This window comes from Accipiter gentilis, chromosome Z, assembly GCF_929443795.1.
Source record: "Accipiter gentilis chromosome Z, bAccGen1.1, whole genome shotgun sequence".
In the NCBI taxonomy this organism is placed as follows: Eukaryota; Metazoa; Chordata; class Aves; order Accipitriformes; family Accipitridae; genus Astur; species Astur gentilis.
Genome location: NC_064919.1, coordinates 27,435,606 through 27,459,966, shown reverse-complemented (window position 1 = coordinate 27,459,966; position 24,361 = coordinate 27,435,606).

Sequence of the window (24,361 nt, the reverse complement as noted above, 5' to 3'; positions counted from 1 at the left end):
ACAGACCTTTTACACCTTTAAGAAAGCAACCTTACTGTAAACTGTCATTTTTAACACATGAGCTAATCAATCTATGCCAAACTTTTATAAGCACTTAAGGGGGGGGGGGGGGGGGGGGTAGCACTTATATATATCCTTTGCATTTATTCCTCCACAGTCCTTTTAATATGCTGAATGTATATGGCATCAGCATTACACCAGCACTGCATAAGTTAAAGCACTGCAAAGAAAATGTTACACAAACTTTACAAAGTCAGCCTTTTCTCTTGGATAAATACACTACTGTTTGTATTTCAGAGACATTTTATTAAAATGAATACTATGGTCCTGTGGTGGTCTGCTGAGTACATCAGTGTCATCATTCTCAAGCAGATGAGCATGTATTTATACATCATTTATCTAAAAGACATTCCTAGCTGCATAACACCTGCAACATAACGATGTCTTCAGGCGTGTGCTAAAAATTCGTATTAAAATTATTTGGAAAAAAATTAATTGGTCACTTTTTAAACTTTTAATTGGATTTGACTTTAAATTTTGTTTGTGAAAATGTATTATAACAAAAGCAACTGTTTGTTCAAATTGAAGTATTAATGCCAATGTTACTACATTAATCAACTGGCAAGATATGTGTGTGGAACAGTTTTCAACTTTATGCAAATCAAGGCTCACGGCTCTTTTTTTCTTTTCTTGTTTGTTTGGTTTTGGGTTTTTTTTTTTTTGTTTTGGGTTTGGTTTTGGTTTGGGTGGGTTTTTTTCAGAAAATCAATGAAACTGCAGGAAAGATAAATTATGGCTACAAGATTACCAGCAAAACCAGCAACAGCAGCAGCAGTATCTCCACAGGTAAGGAATTGGATGATGGTAAGCAATTGGATACAGGTAAGGAATTGGATAATTAGAGCTATTACACAATGTTGCATTTCAGGAATATTGCTTATGTGCTCAGGACTACTGGACATTCCTCAAAAAAAGACAACGCCATTAATTAACACCAGTGAGTGATTTTTAAAGAGGGTGTGGCACTTCTGCTACTGGAAAGTAAGATTTGAGATGAGTACAACATAGTGCTGGCCATAGTAGTACTGCTTTGCTGCAAGCTGCAAGCTTAGAAATGTTCTTCTCATCTCCTTAAAAAACACTTACAATTTTTAAGTCTACAAAAGTTGTGTTTATAGTACTGGAGTCTAGCTTGAAACATTTTTTTAAACACATTTCTATGCACTTATTACATATTCATGTATTTCATACTTGTCTGGTCTAGGGAAAAGAGTGTGAATATTTTCATTTTTTGCACAATCTTAAAAGCAAGATAAAGAATAATCAGCAGAAAAATGTCCCACAACCATATAAACTTCAAATTCAAACAACCAGGCCAGGAAAAGAGAAAAAGAAAAAGAAAATTTAAAAATGCCATGTCACAGAAAAAAAAGACTGGATCCACTGAACTATTTTACAGTTATGAAAGCCTAGGTAACCCCAGGCTATTTCCAGCCTAAACTAAAAAGGTGGTATGTCTTAGGTGCTCTTTTCCCATAGAACCTTCATATGAGGAATCAGTTTCTATCAGAATCCTTTTTTAACTGTATCAATTCCCTGTTTTTACAAATAGAGTCCAGTTCAGAGAATTTTATCGCAGCCATCCAAATAATTTCTACAGGTAGTTTCCCTGATAAAAAGTGATGATGAAAGTTTTCCATGATGAAAGTTCATGACCTTTGTTAGCTATTGAGGGGATCTATAAGCAGGCAGTGGCTCTGAAGAACAATTAAGCATCAAAAAAGTAACAAAGTGGTAGGTGACAGAAATTCACCAAAAATTGAGAGTCACCATGAGGTACCAGTCCTTCCTTGAAGAGTAGAAAGAGTGTGAAGAAAACAGTCAAAAACTCTTCAAGAACAGTTCACCCTTATGAAAATCTGAAGCAGGAAATGTTGCCAAATGCAGTCTCTGCAATCTGTCATATAAGCAGCAGATAGGAATGTACAGCTGCCTAGAAGCATCTTCAAGTTGCTCACTTGGCTTTTGCTTTGGGGGGGGGGGGGGGGGGAGAGTGTCATTCATAAATCTAACCTTTTAGGTGTCTCTTGATTTTTCTTATTTTCTCTAGCATCAATCCTCAAAAAAAACCAAACCAAAACAAAACAAAATACTACAGAAAATTAGGCAGAGTGTTTATTCTAAACAAAATATTCTATGAACAAAGTTGTTTAAAGACTATTTATGACTTCTTTCATTTATGTGATCTTCAGAGTTCCAAAAATTATGCACGCAGCAGGTGTGCAGGAATAATTTGCATCTAGCCAATGTACACATAAAGCATAAATAGGATTTTTTTATTACATACTTTTTTTAATCTCATACAATCAGAATCTATGTGCCATGTGTCATAATGCAGTAGGTAATAGTAATTCGCTTTAGTAAACCACCAGATGCAGTTTTGCATAAAACATCATTATAGATCAAAACCCATTATATATCAAAACCAGTAAAAGTCTGAAGTGATAACATATTTCTGTTTATCTAATTAAAGTGAGATAAACTCTTGTAGAGCAAATCAATTCTGATATGTTGTATTACGATCACTTGCTCCATACAATAATCCAATTTGTAGCAATTGATCCAAGAAGATCAGATCAGATTTTCCATCAAAGTATTTTAATTTAGATTTAAAACCAAAATATCTTTACTGAAGTTTCGTTAGAACTCGATACTAACCTGCTAATAATATGTCAAATCTTCAAAGAGGAAGCCATCTGCTGTAAACTCTGCTAAATTATACAAAAATTTCAAAGACTTTCTTATCGCAGTCTCATTAGTGGGAAGATTAAATTGAAATTGTTAAAAATTCTTAATCTGTAAAAGATGTAGAGAACTTCCTTAGAAAAACAGGAAAATCTGTCAGAAAACCACGCCATGGTTAAAACTACTTTCATGAACTACCCACCTGCTGCTCATTCAGATTTCATCCCAAACGAGGTATAGTGGGTTTTGCCCACTATAGGTACCTTTGAGATGGCAGTTTCTTTGAGCCATATCTACAAGACCTTTGGACCTTTTCTTTTCTTTTCTCTTTTCTTTTCTTTTCTTTTCTCTTCTTTTCTTTTCTTTTCTTTCCTTTTCTTTTCTTTTCTTTTCTTTTCTTTTCTTTTCTTTTCTTTTCTTTTCTTTTCTTTTCTTTTCTTTTCTTTTCTTTTCTTTCCTTTCCTTTCCTTTCCTTTCCTTTCCTTTCCTTTCCTTTCCTTTTCTTTTTCCTCCAGAATGTTTATTTGTGGGGATAAACATGGACTAGACCACCCCTGAATGGGATATCCCATATCTCAGCTTTGGACTTTACTGGCAAAGTCAGGTTCTTTTAAATCTGCATCTACTTTTAGCTTCCAGAGCTAAAAAACATTCTTTCTCAGTTCTAATGGAAAGGAATTCAAAATTAGTTAGAATCAAATTTTTGAATGTTTAATTGATGACAGAAATAAAATTTTATGCATGGATTTGTTCCTTGTTTCTCCAATAGGCAAGGCCAGATGTTATGTAAATCTATATTTTGAGTACAAGCTGCCCAGAAACTGAGTTCTATGCATATTATATGTCAGCATGCATATTATAGCATGCTGTCCTGGGTTCAGCTGGGATAGAGTTAATTTTTACAGGAACCTGGGAGGTGGGGGCATAGCCGGGGCAGCTGACCTGAACTAGCCCAGGAGCTATTCCATACCATGGGACATCCTGCCCAGTATATAAATGGGGAGCGGGCCGGGGGGTGGTCTCTGTTTTCGGTGGGGGAAGTGGCGGAGCGTCGGGTCCCGGGTGGTGAGCAGTTGCACTGTGCATCACTCTTTTTGTATACTTCTTTTCAGTATTGCCGTTGTTGTTGTTGTAATCTCTTTGTGTTTGTCCCAGTAAACTGCCTTTATCTCAACCCTCGAGGTTCCAGTTTCTTTTTCTTTTTTTCTCTCCTCCGTCTCCTCCCCATCCCACCGGAGGGGGGCGGAGGAGTGAGCGAGCGACTACCTAGTCCTTTGTTACCGGCCGGGTTGAAACCACGACAGCATTAATCTGGATCAAAACAAAATGCTTATTCTACTTTCATCATATCTCTTATTTTGACTCACAGCCTGAGTAAATACTTCCTGCAGTTGACCTCAGTGATATTCTAGACCAGAAGTAACGAATATTGCCTAAAAGGTATGAATTATATGCCAGATTAGGTCATTGTTCCTTCAAGCCTTGCACTCCTCTTCCAGCAGTGATATTCGAGGACTAAGGGGAAGGCAGAACACTTCAAATGAGGTTATTGGGTTTGTCCCAGAAGTGTGAAGGCTGATTACCTTTCTCATTAAGTTACACAGCTATATCTAGTATTAGATTGGTCAATCATATTAGATTTATTGATCATAAAATTATTCATCCATTTTGTAAATCCAGCCAGTAGCTTATTTGTTTTGTTAGGCTCTTATAAAAAATTAGTGTTGGTTTGAATAAACAATGCAAATACAAATAATTTGTTTTATTAATTCTACTATCTGGGAAGAGCAACAAAGTAACTCAGAGCAGCGGGACTCTGGGTGTTGTTTACTAACCTGTACCACTCTTCAGCTGCTGGCATTTAGATTAACTTTCACAGCAAAGAAAAGTGGATTTACATTCAAATCACAGTAAGGAGGTGTTGGGTTGAGGATAGGAATTTGTGTTTCTTTACAGGGCCTTTTAAAGGAACCCAGGATTAAATGAAAATTAATGATGTTAATCCTTTGATTTAGCTAAATGGTCTTAGAGCAGGAGCCTTGAGGGCTGAGCTCTCCCAGCAGCCCTGATGTCACCTTGAACAGTCTTGGGCACAGCTGGGGCAGCCTGGGTGGACCCTGCCCCAGCCCCAGTCCCTGCCCTGGAGCACAGTCTTGCCACAGCAGATCTCTGAAGGGACAGCTCCTACCAGGAATGCCAGGAGAGGTGAAAGTCCAAAGCCATGAGATTTCTGAACTGCCCTGACAAAAGAGCCACTGCAGGTAAAGAAGAGAACTAAAAAGTTTACTCGAATACTCTGCTCCCCCTGTTATCGGATACTGTGAATACTGCATGACGAATACTTAAAGCTCATAGGTAGGAAATACTATATTGCCCTGCAAGTGTATCTACTTCAAGTTTTTTCATGCTGAAGTGTGTGACATGCTTAGAAACATCCCCTACCTCCCTGGCTCTCCCAAAAAAAGCTTAGACCCCAAGACCATATTGAATGAAGCAATAGATGATACACTAGAGGCAGGTGGGGAAATGCAAAGAAACATTGAAATGATGTTCAGCCTGACAAAAAAGTGCTTTCTGTGCTCCAGCCACGTTTTATGGACAAGAAGCAAGTCAATGAAGAGTTTATTATAAAGAAGGGAATTGGGAGAACAAGGCAAAGTGAATGCTTACAGGCAGCTTCTCCTAATCATGAAGGATACTTAGACAACTAGAAGCAGAAAATGGAAGGTGGCATACCAGCCAGCCTGGAATCTACAGTCAATATTTTGACAATGAATTAATGTGTAGTAAGGATAAGTCAGGAAAACCTTTCAATGGTAAAATAGACCACTTAGGTTGAATACAGTAGATAACCAGGATCCAGATGGTATGCAAGGAACTTTGTATATATCAGAGAGTATTATGGTCAAAATGACAGACTGAAGTTATCACACAAAAGTGGTCCTTTCATAACCATACAGGATGGATAGAAGTGGGAAAGGGTTGTGTTTCTCGAGTCTAGAGAAAAGCATTTTGCAGGGACGAGAGCTTGGATAAGACTTTCAGCTTTCTGGGTAGCTAAGGAGCTGTTTCTTGATGCCATTAGGCAGAAAGAATCAATAAGATGTAGAAATAGCTCAGAAAGGGTGCTTTAGACACTGCTCTGAAGAGGAAATGACACTCCAATTAAGTGGCTGATTTAACCACAGAAATGACAGATTAGCAAATCTCTAGATTAGATTCAAGACTTCTAAAATAGAAGGGACTGCAGCAGTAATTCCAAAAGGAATAGAAGTTCATCTCAGCAAAAGATATAATATTGATAGATTAACATTTCTAATAATAAAGAATTTAATAGAAATCTTCTTAAGTTGTTTACAGCTCCTTACTACTAAAGATGGTTCCTCATTTCCAGACAATATTAACCTGGATCTTTTCTAATATGTTAAAAGGTGCTGAAATCAAATTTCTGTTCTCCAGCATCTACTTACAGATTGATCCAATCAACCTTCTTCTGTTAAAGTGAAAAAATGGTGATTTTTAGTCCTTCAAGTGTTCATCCAAAAGATATTTTTTCCAGTCCTTTAGGCCTTAGCAATATAGTCTAATTCATTGTAAGAGTTATTTTTGGACTGAGGAAATTGGTATAAACTGACAGCTTAGTAGCCAATAGGCAAGTATTGTACTTAAAAACAGGGAAATCTCTTGACAGAACAGCTTACTTGTTGAAAAGTTGGAATGCTATCAAGAGAAACCTATATTTGAATTTTCCTGAAATTACATGAATAGTTAAGAAATTACTGTTCTGAATTTTTAACATAAATAAAAAAATTTTGTTATCTGAATGCAATTTCAAACTATGCTTCCTTAAATATAACTAAAGAAATTATTAAGGATTAGAAAATAAATTCAAGCTAAAGTTGAGAATTACATTTAGTTTCACTAAAACACTTCAGCCCATCATTTTTTTTAATGAGTTGGTGTGTAAGAGGAGGGCCACTTGCCAGGAAAATCACACCAAAGTAAGAAGGTGTTACACCTACCTAAACATATCTTCATTAATGACACAGAAGAAGTGTTTTTGAATAGCAGGTCCTTCTCTAACTGACAAGCCAGATTCAGGGTTTTTTCCAAGTGGACAACCACTAAGTTTTCTATGTAGACAATCACTCAGTTTGCCACCCCTGAAAAACCGCCAGTGATGACCCACTAAAGGATATTTTCTGCATCTTTATTTTCCTTTTACTTGTTTCCAGGTACCAGAATATTAATGTCTTCTGTAGAGTACATTGGCAAAGTTACAGTAATCTTCCCAGTCATTGACTGGGACACTTAATAGCTTTATATTAGCAATAGGTCCTAAAACAGATTCAGAGCTAGTTTCCAGTTTCCAGTCATCTTTGGCAACATATAAAGTAACTGGTTTGTTGATTTTTTTTTTAATCCATGCCATGTATAACATGTTAGTTTGTACCATTCTGATTTCTCAACTCAAACATGCTGTAGCAAATCACACAGGAGTCTATCATATCAACAGTGACCTTTATCAACTAAATTTGTAATCTCACACATATATACAGTTATCAAACTCATCTGACAGGTTCTATTTCTATAAAAATATATTGATTGTCATTAATTGTATTACACTTCTTAAATTCTTTGTTAATCAAGTCTGTAGTGGTTCTTTCATTGTTTTGTTTGCTGCTACGTTGATTAGGAAAGGAGGGTTGAGGTTGAAGGAGTAAATAATTGTACTGTACTAGAAATAATGATGGTTTTTTTTAAAAAAGACCTGGCAGCCATGAGAGGACATAAAATTAAAAGATGAAATAACCATAGGAAAAACCCTTTTTCTTTAAATTGTGAATAATTGAGTCTTATGTACTGAAAGGAGACAAAAAAAAAATGTTTTAGAGCAGAAGAGTCTAGAAGACCAAAGTAGGTGCCAGTGAGACAAGGAACTTTCTCCACTGCAGAAAACAGGCATGTAATGGAAAAGAAATGGGAAAAGAGGATTTCAGTCTAATTGCTGCTGCTGGTCTAACAAACGTCCACATCTTTGCACACTGACTGTACATCAGTGGTAAAAATCTTTGGTAAAACAGTGAACATGTGTCCTTTGATTGCATGAAGCAAGAAAAACTGTCTGGATGAGGCTTTCTTTCAGCCTTCTTTTGGGAAGGGAAGGGATAACTTTTTTTCTATATAGAATCACAACATCCTTTTAATCTGATGATGACTATAACAAGTATAAAATTTGCAGTTAACTTGATCTTTAAAGGTTGCATTCAGAATTACCAGCCATTTATTTTTCTCTTTTATTTAAAAATCCCAGCTCCTGAAGACATCTGAGGGATAGTATCAACTTCTGTCTTTAAGACCTTGAAGCAGAAATTGCCTGGAAAATGTTACTGAGGTACATCCAAGACCCAGAAATCAGTGGCCAAATAAAACATTCCCAAAAATTCTTTATTATTTTAACAGCAGTAAAATAATTTTTCAGATAGTCTTACAAAAGGAGTCCTGATCTGGACATTTTAGTACTTGAATTCAACTAATCTGTCCCTTGAACTCCCAGCATAACCCTTCTCAGCATGATTTTGCTGTTATAACTGAACAAGACACGGGTATGTGAAGATAATTGTCTTTGGGTGGTTGTAGCACTTTCATTTGCCAAATTTTCATGCAACTTTAACCACAAAACTCACTCAGGTGTTTTGAACTGCAACGGCCCTGTTCAGGAGCCTATGGAGCAGGGAGGCAGGGTAGCGTCACCAGCCCACTGCTTGCTCCCAATGCCCTCAGTCAGGCCACCCAGCTGAGGTTCGCTCCACAAGCTTCACACTCACCATGGGCCTTGCACCCACCATAGGCAACCCTCTCCTCCTGGGTTTTCACTGCAGTGCTGCCCTTTTCTCTGGGCTGCCCTTCCCCTCACATCTGTTGGGGCCCAACTGCACCCTCGCCTATTTATCTGGGAAACTTTTAGCCCCACACTGCTCCACAGGCTTTTACCAATTGAAAAAGTAATGCAGCTTACTAGAAACCTCTTCCAGAATTGCAAATAAATCACATTGCCTTGCAACTGGATTGAGCTCAAAACATCTGCACAGGCAGTTAATAGCAGTTACCATGGCTCCGCTGATGCACAGAAACGTATTAATCTTCTGCAACTCAGTTGTGTGCCTGAGCTGTAGATCTCCACTGTAAGTAAATTGACACACTTTACAGCTAATGATGCCAGCATTACAAGGAAATACAAATGCAGTGATCAGGCATAATAACACAGTTTTTACCTATTTTAATGAGAACTGCAGGCCGTTAGTTCTCTGAATAGCTCTGTATCAGACTGAAACCAGAATTTACTCAGAGCTAGAGCAAAGTACTATTTCACTTTTGCCGTATCAATTGAGTAGAGCTCGCTTGCTGCCCATTGCAAGCACTTAGCCCCTTCACTTTTATTTTATGATTGACACTGCTAGCTAAAAAATAACGGGAGGACAATGAATGCCATATTCTGATAATTTTAGTAAAAGTCATCCATAGCTTTAATACCCATAACTTTAATATTGCATTCTCCTATTCTCCACAGAGATGAGAGTGACCTGCAAGAATACTTAGCTGTATCCTTGCCGCTTTGAGATAGCCACAGAACAGCTCATAAAGGACTAAGATGCACGCTACAAAATAGAGAAGAAATAGAGAAAAGAAAAGAACAGAGCAAAAAAATTCCTATTGTCCGTAAAATTTACTCCATTCAGAGAAAATCAAGTCAAGCAACCTTATAATAAATGCTAGGTGAATTTATGTCCCGTATTCATTTGTGTTCTTTTATACCGTTTCAAACAGTTCTGTGCCATTCCTTGATGATAAAGTTATTCCTTGAAGATAAAGTCTTGAAAAATACATGCTTTGCACTTACATTCTCTTTAGTAAACATGCTTACTATAAAATATAAAGTAATCCAAAATTATCAAATATATTTTTTAATTAAGTAGCATGGCACAGGTGAGAATTTCAAAGCAGATTATGATTTTAAGTCAGGACCCATTAGGGAGTCTGAAATTGTAGTCTTGTGACATCCCATGTTATTACTACACAATGACATCTTAGGCACATGGCTGGAAAATGCCAACTATAATATCTGTTGCTAGATCTTTTACACACCAGAACTAGATATCTTTCAACCGACTTCACTAGAATTTGGAGGGGGCCCTATACAGCATTTCTTACTAATCAAAGTATTACCTGCAGTCAACTTAACATGTTCAAAACATGAATGCTGCTATTCACATTCAACGTTCAAAAATTATTATGCCAATTGCTTTAACGAATGTGTGCAACAGAAATTCATCCCATGATGTTCAGCTCATCCATAATACTAGCAAGCTTTATCTGCCCTAAGTTGGACTGGTGCAGTTTATTGTGCAACTCGGGCAACCTAAACATGTGTAATGATGTATTTTTATGTATATGAACACCAGGGGGATAATTTCCCATTCCTACTTTGGGTTAAATCTAAGTTTTAATAAGGGCAGATAATCTAATTCAATCTCACTAAAAAGACCTGGAAGCTATGGGACCCCCCACAGGGCCAATAGATGATTAGTTAATAATAGAAAACCTACCAGCTACTGAGATGAGCAATAATTAGAATTATAGTGAAGTACAATAATAGAATCCAAGTGAGTGGCTGAAATGATATTGAGAACCAACGACGGAAGGACTTCACATCATCTGGCAAGAATACAAAGTACTCTCATGTTCTGAAGCCAACTTCTTCTTCACAACGCACATTAAAACCTTGTCATCATTACTGTCTGCCGATGACCCTTTCTCCAGAAGACCCATATGAAGCCAGTAGTTAGCAGCAGTCTTTACTTTCATTGTTACATGTCCTTGAAGGGGGAGTGACAGAGAACCATCTTTCTGTTAGTGTGTTATTGTTTAATATTGGGGGGGGGGGGGGGGGGAGGCACACTTTTTTGAGCAGACAACAGTCCTCCTTTCTAGATATCAGAAAATGAGTATGGCTAAAGAACCACAAATACATCACTTATACTCATGCCCCTATCACATCGTAATTCTGAAGCAGAGAAATTGTAAAGGCGAACAGCAATAAAATTTTTGGCCAACCTCACTAGTGGTATGTCCAGAGCAAGCAATTTGGGCTCCTATAAGTATACAGTTGGTGTAAAATTTCAGTGGGTTGTGTCCAATGTTTAAGTGAGTGTTACTGAGTCCCACCTGGCTTCTTGCTGAGAATTGCCAGGGACAGGTGCTTAGGTGTCATCTTCTGTGGTTTCCATTGGGATTTTGAGGAAGGCCTGGATGAGGCAGAAAAGCAGAGCTTGAAATATCTCTTATATGCATGCTCTCCAGCAAGATAGATAACACAGTAAGTAAAAAAAAAAAAAAAAATCTTTTGGGACTAATTTAAGAGAAACTATTCATGCAGTAGAGGATATGGAATCCTTACAGATCATAGATTTAAAAGGATGGTGCTCCTTTTTATGAACTTGAAATATAATTCAGCTCAAATTTCTGCATTTAAACACTGACTGTACTGGACAACATTACTATTTCATAGGCAAATACAAGGATATTGAAACCTATTTGTGAGAAAAGACAAAAGTTATATCGAGTCCAAATTATGCTCCATAAGGTTTGACTCTGGATACCAGGCTCCAGCAAGTCCATAAATCTTACTAGCTTTCATTGACCTGATAGAGTTTCTTTGGCACATCAACAAGGAGTTTATTGCCTTTATTTCTAGAAGCATGCAGTCCCCATATACATAGCCCCTAATGGCCTAAAGCCCAAACTTAAACTTATGGCATGCCTGCAGTGTGTCATATTCCATCAGGAGCCAATCTACAAATAACATATTTCCATTTTTAAAGTCTGAAAAATGTCACAAAAAGCTTTTGGCATTTACATGACTCAGATAATCACACTTACACCCTCTAATTCTCTCTGCAGATAATTTCTAATGTTTAGTATATAACCACAGCAGGAAATCAGGAATAACTATTAAAGTAAAAACTAAAGTTCTGCAGCACAGCCATTAAAGTACACAAAAGAGTCTACAGAAAGAGAGTATTTACAATGACAATATTCACAGTTATTGCTTAAAAAGTAAAAATCAAAATGTAATGCACTTAAACAACAAGTGGTCTTTATACACATAGGGGCTGATTTACCAAAATTCAGCCCCACAACGTGGTACAAATTAATGCATCTGCATAAGTGAGATTTTCACCTGTGTCTTTATGAAAAAGAAATCCAAAAGAAGTAGGTCTTTGTCCTTTTTCCATGTAGCATTTCTTTAAAGACCATATTCAAAAAGGTGTGGTAGTCCAAGTTTTCTTCCTTTTGTACTTTAAAAGGAACAAATTAGCAATACACCAGTTTCCTACCTGAACCTGAATGAAGACAGCATAGTACTCATACCTGTTGCATAAGTCATGTTTTGAAATGGGACCCACAATGCCAGCTGTATGAACTCACAGTGACGATGCAAAACGAGACCTCAGCAGCCTGAAATCTCTCCTGATGACAGAAAGGAAGCATAAAGTAGAGTTGTCATTAGCAGAAGGAAAGATGAGGGGAAAAGAGCTGCCATCAGAGTGCTAGCAGGAAATATTTACTACTCACAGGGGTATGGTTCCAGGATGAGATGGGAAAATACTAAATGATACATAGTCACTCAGTTTAGGAAGAGTTTGTAGGTATCAGTGTTCTCACATCTTCTTTCTAAGAAAAGAAGAAAGTAAAAAAACAAGTAAATAGCTGAAGTGGGACTCCAATATGAGTGAGGGTGGGGTGCATGGTTTGGTGTGTGGGTGTATGTGCACATATGTAGAGGGGGTGCACATGGCAGAAAGACGAGCATAAATTCACAGTTGAATTGCCATTACTGCCATTCACCAAGCAAAACACAACAGGCATACTTCAGAGAAAGCAGATTTCAGTTTTCTATTCTTCAACTCACCTCACGTATCTTCTGCAATTGCCCAATACGTTTCTGCTGTCACATATTTTTCTGATAAAAATAGGATAAGGTCTATAAATTATAAGTCTCACACTACTGTTCTGGATTTTTATGTGAGGAATTAATGAGGATGCTTTTACTTTAAGACAGAAAACAGCTTGAGAGAATTTTGAAAAGCTGAAGTTCAGTTTAGATGCCTGGCAAGCAGAGAGTCTATTTATTTCTGAAAAAGAACAGGTCAGACTTTTGGGTGAAGTGTACTTTAGTTATATAAGAGATATAAGGCATCAATTAACTTTGTAAAGATTGAGCAGTGTGGAAGAAGCAATAAAAGCATCAGAAAAAGAATTTAATTCCCTCAGTGCTTATTTAGATCATTTGTTTTCATGACTATGTGTTGACTAGTAGGATGACTACTGTTAGCCACTGGCAACTGAGTCTACATACAAAACAGAAAAGTAATTTGGCTACTCAAGTTATGTGGGAATGATCATCACCATCCTCAAAATGGAAGTAGAAGAGAAAAGCTAGGTATATGGCTAAAGTTTCTAAATGTCAAAATGTCAAAATCTGGCAGCCATTCTTTAACATTCCCCAATTGCCTCAGCTTATTAATAGTAACACTGTTTAATTCCCTGTTCTCTGTGAAGGATGTCAAAGCATGACTTGCTTCAAATTTCATAAACAGTACAGATGAAATTTGGAACTGAAGTTAGAGTGTTCCAAAGGAATTTTGCAGTTTGAATATTAAATCTTTTTCCATAACTCATGACATGAGTGTTTTCAGCTCCTGTTTTAAACTGAAAAACCTTCAGGAAGGGAAAAGCAGGTTGAAAGAAGGAAAAATGAGAAAGGGAGATGGACAGGAAGAGCTCAGCAACATACATTATTTAGCAATTGTAGTAGGTAGGAAATGTACACAATGTTTCACAAGCAAAGATGGACACAAGATAGATGGTCCTGGATCTGTGTATTGCAGGCATTGCTTCTCATTTTGACAATCAGTGCAAGCTCAGTTGCCACCATGATGCTAAGCTTCACTCTGCATGCATCTAATGTGAGCAACAAAGGCACGGACAGAGGCATTTTGATTTTGGTTTAAACCAGAGAGATTGAATTTCTAATTTCCTTTTGCATTTGAAGGACTCAAATCACATTAAAAAAAACAAAACAAACAAAAAAAAAGTTGTTTGCTATTACACAGCAAATACCGTAAAACCTAACCTTTTCATGTTTTATGTTGTCTGTATAACTGTTTGAAAGACAGAAAAGCTGGCCCGTTTGTGACTGTGTAATACATCTCAAAAAATAGCATGGGTTAAGACAGAGATCTCACCAGCTTTATAAGGCTATGGCTGTTCTTTACATGGTAACTATCCCATGAAAACATTGATCATTTGAAAAGAAACAAGATGGTTGAAAGGCTTTAGGTTAAAAATACCAGGCTCCAGAATACCATCTTACTCTTGTAAAAATGTATTCCATTGGCAGTGTCATGAAGTCATGACTTTCTGGCTGGGACCTCTAACACCTAAAGCGTACTTGTTTTTATTTCCAAGACCAAAAATGAATAAGGCAAGAGAGTCATTTTGTAACAAGAAGTGAAAATAATGAATTCAGTAATAAGCCTGTGAGGTAGTTAAATATGTGTGATTTCTTGAGTGTCAAAAAAGCTGTGTATAAAAATAGGTCAGTTTCCAAGACAGCATAAAATCACAAGTTAGTAAATGTTAAGAGGGGAAAAAAATACAGAAATTGACACTAGCCTGCAAACTATAGAAAATGTGCAACTATGCAATATCAAGCATAAAGGGTGTCAAAGGACATGTGTTCATAAGAAGATTACTTTAGAGAAGAAAATGTTTTTTATATAATTCCTGCATTACCTTACTGTGTAATACCTGTTACAGACACTCCTCATAATGCTTTTTATTGCTGGAATGTTACCAGAGGTAAATTCAGAAACAATCCTAGAGTAAAAGGACGGTATAAAGCTTATGATAATTGTGGCAAGCATCAATTAAATAAATTTTTGCACACAAGTGAGCATTCTGCTACTACTCATAACATAACATAACCCCAGATGTTTAGCTGATGTTAAGCCAGACACACAAAATTGTTTGGCTTTTTTAATTGACAGTGGTAAATTACAGAACCTTTTCTTCATATAGAGCAATATGAACATTTATTATTTAGTTACAGTAATTCCAAGTAACATAGAGCCCTGAAATAGCACAGCTCAAAGACACAAAAGTCTAAACTGATCAATCATCCAGAATGATTTATAGCAAGGCTGGTAGAAATTTAAATGGAGAAAAACAAGTCAATTGACCTGCAATTTTTATGCAAATAATTCCATGAATTTGTAGAAAGCAGAGAGAACTCAGAGGATGTAAGGACTGCATCAGTTATATGAATCTTTCTGCCAGGAGGCTTGATCCTTTAAAAACTAAAATACTTGCATAACATACACAGGTAAGTATTTCTAGCCAAATGGAAAATTTAAGTCAGAATTGTTGAACAGGTGATCTAGGATGTTCAGAGCAGGTTTCAATGGATTCTGGACATACTAGAGAAGAAAGAAAGGACAAAGAAGTGATGTTTGTAACCCACAGTCATAAAGTTACAACTTCTATAGGTGTTTGTATGTACGATATCTGTCTGTCAGCCACTAATTTCAGAATGTAAACTCATCCAAACTCTTCTGAGCAATAAAGAGTGGAAAGATAAAGTCCTGAAGTCATATAGAACTGAGCAACTTGCTAGAAAAGAGTGAGGAACTCATATTCCAATGTCCCCAGGAATAAAGTGGCAGAGACTGAGCCATTCTCTCTCCCTGAAGCCTGGTTGTCCAGAAAAGCTACTCACATGACACCAGATATCCTCGGGAATATAGGATGAAGGTGAGCAGTAATAATACTCGGAATCAGATTAAAGACAAACCCATACAAAACCAGATGCCATTAGATCCAATGTACATGGGAGAGCTGATAAAAAAACATGTTTCTACCTACTCTTCCCTTCAAACTCAAGAATAAGTGGTTCAAATTACATCATTTGGGCAAGTTAGCAAACTCAGATCTTTACCATTAATACAAGGGACTAATTCTAAATATCAGTGACAAGGTCAGGGCTAGGTCAAGAATGAATCATGACTGAGAAAATGCACAGAGTCACTGTCTTTGGCTTTTTTTTGTTTGGTCCATTTCTTTCTTTTGAACAAGCAGCAGGGTTAAATGACAAAGTCATAATTGACTGCAGGTTTTAAAATATACCTTATCAAAGCAAAAACAATTTATTATGTTTCTGACATTATTTCATATGGGAAAAATGATAATTAGCTGTACCAAATTATCACCTGTCTCAGGATACCAATTTCAGTCGTTGTCGAGTGTTTGTCTCGGTTGGTCTTCCTTTCCCACATTCTGTGAGTGACAGTTTTTAAATTAATAGCAACTTTATATCATACATAAAAGACAACTGAAAAAATAAAAACCACACAAACATGTTGCTGGCTGAAGAGTCTGACCACATTGTCATTCAAAAAAAGAGCGGTGTATAGCTTGCATGTCCTAAGGGCCTCAAGAAATATGCCATTTCTCAATCCTCAAGACTGAGCAGCTATAAATCACAGCTTAAAGCAAGACACTCGCAGGCTTTCACACATGGTCTTTGGCACAACATCCTAAAATATTGGTTTTGTCTATTTTTACTGTCAACTTGCTGAAGAATGAAAATTTTTTTACAACACAGAATTTAAGAGTTGACAATATATTTTTTTCTCTAGTTTGATGTCTTCAGCCTCTGACAGTGGCTTTTATTTATTATAACGATTTCAAGTGGCTACATTTTAGCACTGAGTGCCCTAAGTTAACACTAGACACAGAAGCCTACCAACTCTAATTCACTTTGAATGAGGTGAGGGTTTTTTTCCTTATATTTTTCTGGTGTGAAGAACATGTGTCCTTTAAAACAAAATAACTCAAGATTTTGTGACTCTTAAGCAAGATTTTAATCAACATACATTTTTTGTCCAATGTGCATCAGCCAGGGTTGGGCTGGAATAGAACAACTTCAGGTTTAGTCCAACAGTTTGTGAAGGACTTTGCAAAAAACTTGCAACCAGTGTGGTAAAAGCCATTTAAGGCAGTGACTTAAGGAAAGAAAAGAAAATAAATGAGAAGACAAATCAAAGAGAATGAAAGTAGATGGGAAACTTTCTAAGGTAATGTGAGTCTCTATGCAAAAACAGCCATGGAATGCTCTAATTAGAAATAGTTCTTTGTAGAGCTGATTATTTTTTTCCTGCTCTTCAGGACAGGAATGTGCAATGAAGAAGTACTGAAGTAAAAACCCTGATGTGACTGGAAAGAGACACTTCAGCTTCTAAAATGTTGAGAATTTTATTCCTATTTCTTCTCATTCCCAGTCTGGGCAGCCACAGTCTGCACAAAACAATGAAAGCGTACATTGGCCAGTAGTGATTAAGAAAAGGTGCTGACAAGAGAAGTATCATTTATTCTGCTGTGACAAGAATGTGAGGCCTGAGTCCCTAGCTAGAAAGACAGTTTAGAATAACACCATGGCAGCAGTCCTCCTGGTAGAAAGAGTGTGGATGGCAAAATACCTTCAATGGATGGATTTTGAGTGTACCCTTTGTGTCTACAGCACAATGGTTGAGGTGAAAGCCACTTCAGCCACTTTCTCCACTATACAGTAGGAATTTTTATATAAACATGAATCTGCATTTTTATTTTAACTCCTTTTTGACACAAAGATAGGGGAATTGGCCACAACTAAGGAGACTAAACTAATATTGGTTGTCCAAATTATTCTACAGACATTATCAATATGGGCCACATACTGTGTTGTGTTAGCAAGAGTGTAACCAGTGAATGGAAGGACATCATCTTTCCCCTCTATTTGGCATGGATGAGGCCACATCTGGAGTGCTTTGTACAATTCTGCACTCCCCGGCCTGGGAAGTACATTGACTTACTGGAGCTAGTCCAGCGGAGGGCCAAAAAGATATTTATGGAGCTGAATTGCCTTCTGTAGGAAGAGAAGCTGAGAGAACTGGGTTTTTTTAACCTGGAGAGGAGAAGTCTAAAGGGGGCCTTACTGGTCTCTGGAACAATCCAATGGGAGGATGTAGAGAAGAAAAGAGCCAGGCGCCTCTTGGATATGAACACTGGAAGGATGGGAAGTAACAGTCACAAGCTGCAAAAAAAGATATTCTAATCAGATATTAGAGGTGAGGCTAATTAACACTACTCACAGTGAGTATAATCAAATACTCAAGCAGGGGCCCAAAAAGGCTATGAAATCTTAGTCTGATATTTCTAACTTGACTTGGCAAAGCCCAAAGCACCTAAGTATAGTGGGCCCTAACTTGAGCAGGAGGTTGAACTAGATGATTTTTGGATAACCCTTCCAACAAAATATATTCTAATATTTTACTCTATGAATAAATGTGAAAAATATAAGCTTCATATGGGCAATCAGCAAACAAAAAAGGCAATCAAATTAATCATACATAATTATTTGCCCAGCTGTGTGACAACCTCCCAGTTTAATCTCACCCTAAATGAGTTTCAAGATATGGATTCTAAATCAAACCAAGACTTTGAATCTTCTCAGACTTTCCCCACATTAAGTTTATAGTGCTATGTTATTCATCAGACTGCCAAAGCCTGTGAATCCTGACAAGTCCACACACGATTTAAACATGCAGTGAGTTAAGATCTCATCAAACACCATACACAGGACCTAATAATAAAGTTATATTAATCAATTTAGAAATCAAGATCTGGTTCACTTGTCTTCACCATGAGTTCCCATTGTGAATTGTTTGAATCGAAACTTGACAAAGCTGTCTTCTTAACAGGCAGAAATAATGATACGTCTGTTCTGGTTTCATGAAAGCAGATCTTTTGGCGTTGAGGCTGAAATATTTAATGAAAAATAAATGCGCTACCACCGTAGGCCTTTGAAAGAGAATCTTGTTTCTTGTTTCATTTCCCACTTCATGGGTAGGGTTCTTTTTATTTTAGTTTGCCTGGCTGTTCAACAAACCATCTTCCTCCTAAACTTGTTCTTCACAGTGTATATCTACCACTATCTGTCCATTCCTATTATAATTATTGCCCAGGCTCTTATGAATGACTTATACAGAAGGAACATCAAGCATATGAATTCTTTTGTGCTATTTTATGAAGAACCACTTTGTTGGTTGTTGACGTAAAACATTTGTGACAACCTGTTAGAAAATGAAATTTGCCCAACAAAGTTCACATAGAAGAGTCTATCAAAATAGCCATCAACAAGGATGAAGAAAACAAAACAAAACAAACAACCAAAAAAACTTTTGGAATTCTTTCATATATTTCAAGGGACAGGAAACTCTTTCAAGCTTGTAGGTGAAAGGTAAGTATAGGGAGCAGAGTGTCAGTCAAGCAGAGGAAATGGTGCAGAGATCCAGAGAAAGTTTCATGTTTTCCCTTGCCTCACTGCTGAACCTTGGTTGCCTTTTTTAACAAAGGGATGTAATGGGAAATGGATTTAACTAAGACATGGGGGGAAGGCATAGCAACAAAGGAAGGATGTGAAATAGGACCCTGCCCGACAGAACAAAACAAAGGAAATGTTTCTCTACACCTCAGTAACCCAACTGTGGCCATGCCAGAACAGTGCTTCAGCTACAACAGGTGGTTTTATGGCTTCACACAATATCTTTGTCCTTCCCCATAAAATCACAGAGGCCAAAACAGTCCTCAGACTAAATTATAGATGTGAACAGTTGCTGAACATGCCTGAGGATGCTTTGACTAGTGCAAGCACAGAGCACCTCTGGCTGCGTTGCAGTACCTAAGATACACAAGGAATAGAAAGAATAGAAAAGCCCCTCAAAACACATTCGTTCTTGGAAAAAGAATGGAGGTTTAAATATCTTTCATATAAAATGCAGTCTTTTTACACCTTTCCTCCTAACCTTTATGCTTTTTTTCACTCTCTGCCTCACCATTTTCCTTATATTATTCAGAATAATGTATTGACTTAGAGGCATGATGAGCATGCAGACCAGTTGAAACTAAACTGTACATGCTTGCCAGCTGCCAAAATTTTTTCCTTATCTTTCCTCTGTTTTAACTCATGGTAAATGTGAGCTTTCATGGTCACTCATGTTCACTTTCATGTCCACCTAAAGCAAAGCTTCAAAGAAGTGTTATACTCCAAAGACATTTTCCAACTACCAGATGCCCACTAAGGTCAATTAATATTAGACTCCATGTACACAGTCATAATCCTTTCTGCATCAGCCCAGAAAAAGAGTTGCATACTATTTTAGGGATATTTTACCATATTTTGCTAGAATGTTTAATCAAAGCCAACATTCATTAGGAGGGGAAAAAATTAGGAATTTTTTCTTTTACATAGCTACATAGAACATGCTGGCATATAACAACTTAGTAAACTACACTTGTTTTGTGTTGATATTTATTTTGACAGCTTGTAAAGACCGTTGAACGCACTTATTTACTCTCACATATTAGTTCAGACAGATATGTAATTGTCTTTCCATATATTACTGATGTGTATCTACCAAGCTTCAGACAATACACAAATCTAATCAGGCTGCGTGTCAGTAGTCAGAAAATGCTACAGACCACTGCTACAGTGTTACATCAATACTGATATAATAAAGTTATAAAGTCATATCAATACAAATATAGATTTTTTCTGAAACTACACAGATTACAGTACAGTGAAGAACTCCAATAAATTGTATTTCAGATTGTCTGAGTGAACTCCAGTGTCACAATCCTACCAGTCATGTATGCTGTTCTACAAATGTATTGAAATCAAAGTGGAAAAACTGTTTCTACCACATCATAAAACTGTCATTCATTTTTGTCTGACAGTCTTTTTTTGTCAAGAGAATACCACACATCAAATAAGCAAGAAATTTCAAAATGTTCTCAGAGTGCCTTATGGTGGACTGCATAACATGTCTACCATAGGTCAGACCTAAGTTAAATCAGTTCTATTAATTTCCTCACTTACTTACACAAGCAAATCACTCCTAAGCGTGAAAGAAAAAGGGAAATTTAAATGCAAGACTTAGGTCACCACTGCTGAAATGGTATTAATGTACATAGTGACACTTTCAAATATAAGCAAAATGTATGTACATCAAACAACAAAACAATGTCAAGCAACGGTACATAAAAGCAAAGAACAGGTTCACTTTTCCTCTGATTTCCGACATGTATAAAACATCAGAGAAAAGCCTGTGAATTCCAAAGATACGATGTAAAAACCTTATTAAGCAAAGAATGGCTGATCTCTTCATAGAATCACTAATGAATCTGGATACCTACAATATAGTAACTAAGCTCTTGATAACTGATTTTCATTTTTCCTGTTTCATGAACTGGAATTTACATTGGATTCCATAGTTATTTAATTGGTACCCGCAAAACCTCTCCACCGTTTCATTATCACTATATTTTCCCAGTGCAGTCCCGAACTTCTAAGATCTACTGCTAGTAAAAGTACCCAGCTCGTAGAAGATACATTGTTTTTAAAATACCCAATAAAGAACTACAAAAAGAACCCTACCCTACTCAAAAGTTAATTCATAGCCCAGTATTACATGAAATATGTTGTATATGCATGAATCTCTAAAGTACTGGGGTTTAGTGTCTGTTTTAGCCCAAGAAATCTCTAATCCATTGCATATGTATTTTAGGACATATGAGGGAGCACAGAAACGTGCATCTAGGTATAAAATATATTCCAAAATGTTAGGTTACTAGAGCTGTTTACACAATAGTCTTACTTGGAGGCAATATGAACATCACTAAAATACAGATGGTTACTCGAACTCTGACACAGAAGTGAGCTGAATGGTTTCAGTCAAGGTTAGTAAAAGAAAAGCACCCCAAATGCAATTCCTCCATACTTTTAGAAACAAAAGGAGACAGTATAAATTATGTAGCTCTGTGATTCATACAGCTTGGGTTTATGCAAACCAAATCAAAGATTAGAACTTCCAAAACTCCTAGGATCAACCTGCAAATTAATGAGCAGTACGCTGCTATTTACTAAAATTAAATCTCATGCAAGAAAAAGTAAAAAGAAAAAAGTGAAAGTAAACTTGTATAAATGTTTTAATGGGTTCAGTATAAACTCTTTTGCAAGTCAGTAAAGCTAAAATAAAATTTCTAAGCTGTTAAATAACATAAAGAAAACTTTAGCATATTTCTCCACCTTTTCCAAATAAACAGCACGTAAGCAACAAAAATAAGATTGCTGTTAATACAAGAGTAGAAGAGAACTTTGGAAATCTAGTTACCATAGAGTTCACTTCTGTTTCGGTCTTGAGAAGTAAAATAAAACATAATGTGCCTGTTGATAGGGTGCCAGAGATTTGCAGGTAGAGGGTGAGAAATTTTTCAGAAATCCAAGGACAAAAAATATAGCTAAATTATTAACGCCCCGCCCCCAAGCACTGAAGTGAGCAAGACCAGAAAAGAAATGTTCTGTGTCACTGCTTTGCCGGCTAAATATTCCAAAGTGTAGAGGCTTCTCCTGACCGATCACAGACAGATTGTGCAGATTGAAAGTACACACAACATAACTAGTCCTCAGAGCACAGATGGTCTCATTACACTAAAGAAAAACAAAGGTTGTGTTTAAGTGAAAAGGTAAAATATTAATATGGAGCAATAATTTCAAATAAAACATTGTACTGAGAAACTCCCTTCCCAAGGAAGAGCTAGTGAACTTTAAATCATTTTGCACTTCCCATATTTGTTTGATGTGAGATTAATCCCCAAAAGATTTTTGTGAAATAGCAAAAAAAAAAGGTTTCTGCTGCTTTGTTTTGTGTTGTGTGGGCAAGAATGCATGTGCAATCTTAATGCATCAGGTTTGCTGTACAGCTAAAAGTCATAGTTTAGTGTTCTGGCATGAACTGGTCATCTATCTACTGCTTTATCATGCAAAGGATGTCCTTCTTTCTCAAGAGACTCATGATATTCACTGCTTGGGCTGAATAAAAGGTATGGATTAAGACATTAGGACAGAGTGATCTTGGGGTATAGTCTCATTCACATCACACTCAATGAAACACCAGGAAATCATCATCACCATCACAATGATAATGTAGTACACGGGAATCAGGAACAGCTGCTTCTCCTGCTTCTGGTTTCAGACAAGGGATTTCACACAAAAAGAGGAGGATTGGGCTGAAATATATCCGATAGCTGTTAGTCCATTTTAAGGGCTAAGGAATGCATTAAAATGCTTTGTTCACCAAACCCTTAAGGGCCTACTAAAAAAATACAGCTGGGAACATTACAAAGGTAATTTTGTGTGATTTTAATTATATATTCACTGCTATGAGTAGCAGAAGTATTAACAGTTCTTCCCCTTCTTAAATGTATACCTGGGCCCTATTATATTAAAGGAGAAGGTGTAGCACCTCTCTCATTGGTTCTGAGGAACATTAATGCTGGAATTTTAAAACTCTCTTGAGATACCTTCTGAGAAAAAGACTGCTGGAAAAGGAGTAGGTCCAGCAAGGCAACTCACTGTAACATCAACCAAGGTCACATTCAGACCCATACATAAGAACAGAAGAATTCCTGTGCACCTACCTATGAAGCAGCAGGTTTGGCTAAGCTATAGAAAACATACGCACATTTCCAGCCTTTAAACACCCATGTTTCAGCCACCATGAACTCCTGCAGCTCTTAATTCACTAGTTTCATCATTGAGAAAAAAATATTGGAACAATCCATCTTTCCTAATTTAGGAAAATGGTCCCACTGTTGGGTCCCATCAAGTAGTAATTTGCCCAACACAAATGTGAGAGAAGGGTAATATATTATTGCTGTTTTCTTACTGTAGTGTTTGTGGCAAAATTATGCAACTTATCAAAATGAATGGGAATCGCTAGGTGGTGCAAGGACATGGGATGCATCACTATTTTACTTAAATACAGGTATATTCTGGCCTGTATAAGAAATAGTGTGGCCAGCAGGAGGACAGAAGTGATTGTTCCCCTATACTCAGCACTGGTGAGGCTGCACCTCGAGTACTGTGTTCAGTTTTGGGCCCCTCACTACAGGAAAGATATTGAGTTGCTGGAGCGTGTTCAGAGAAGGACAACCAAGTTGGTGAGGGGCCTGGAGCACAAGTCTTATGAGGAGCAGCTGAGGGAACTGGGATGCTTACTCTGGAGAAAAGGAGGCTGCGGGGAGACCTTATCGCTCTCTACAACTACCTGAAGGGGGGTTGTAGTGAGGTGGGTACTGGTCTCTTCTTTCAAATAACTAGTGATAGGACAAGAGAAAATAGCATCAAGTTGTGGCAGTGGAGGTTTAGATTGGATATTAGAAAAAATTTCTTTACTGGAAGGATTGTCAGGCATTGGAACAGGCTGCCCAGGGAAGTGGTGGAGTCACCGTCCCTGGAGGTGTTCAAAAAATGCATAGATGTGGCACTTCAGGATATGGTTTAGTGGTTTAGTGGGCATGGTGGGGTTGTGCTGGTGGTTAAACTCAATGATCTTAAAGGTCTTTTCCAACCTAAACAATTCTGTGATTCTATGATATTATTCTTGTTCATCAAAGT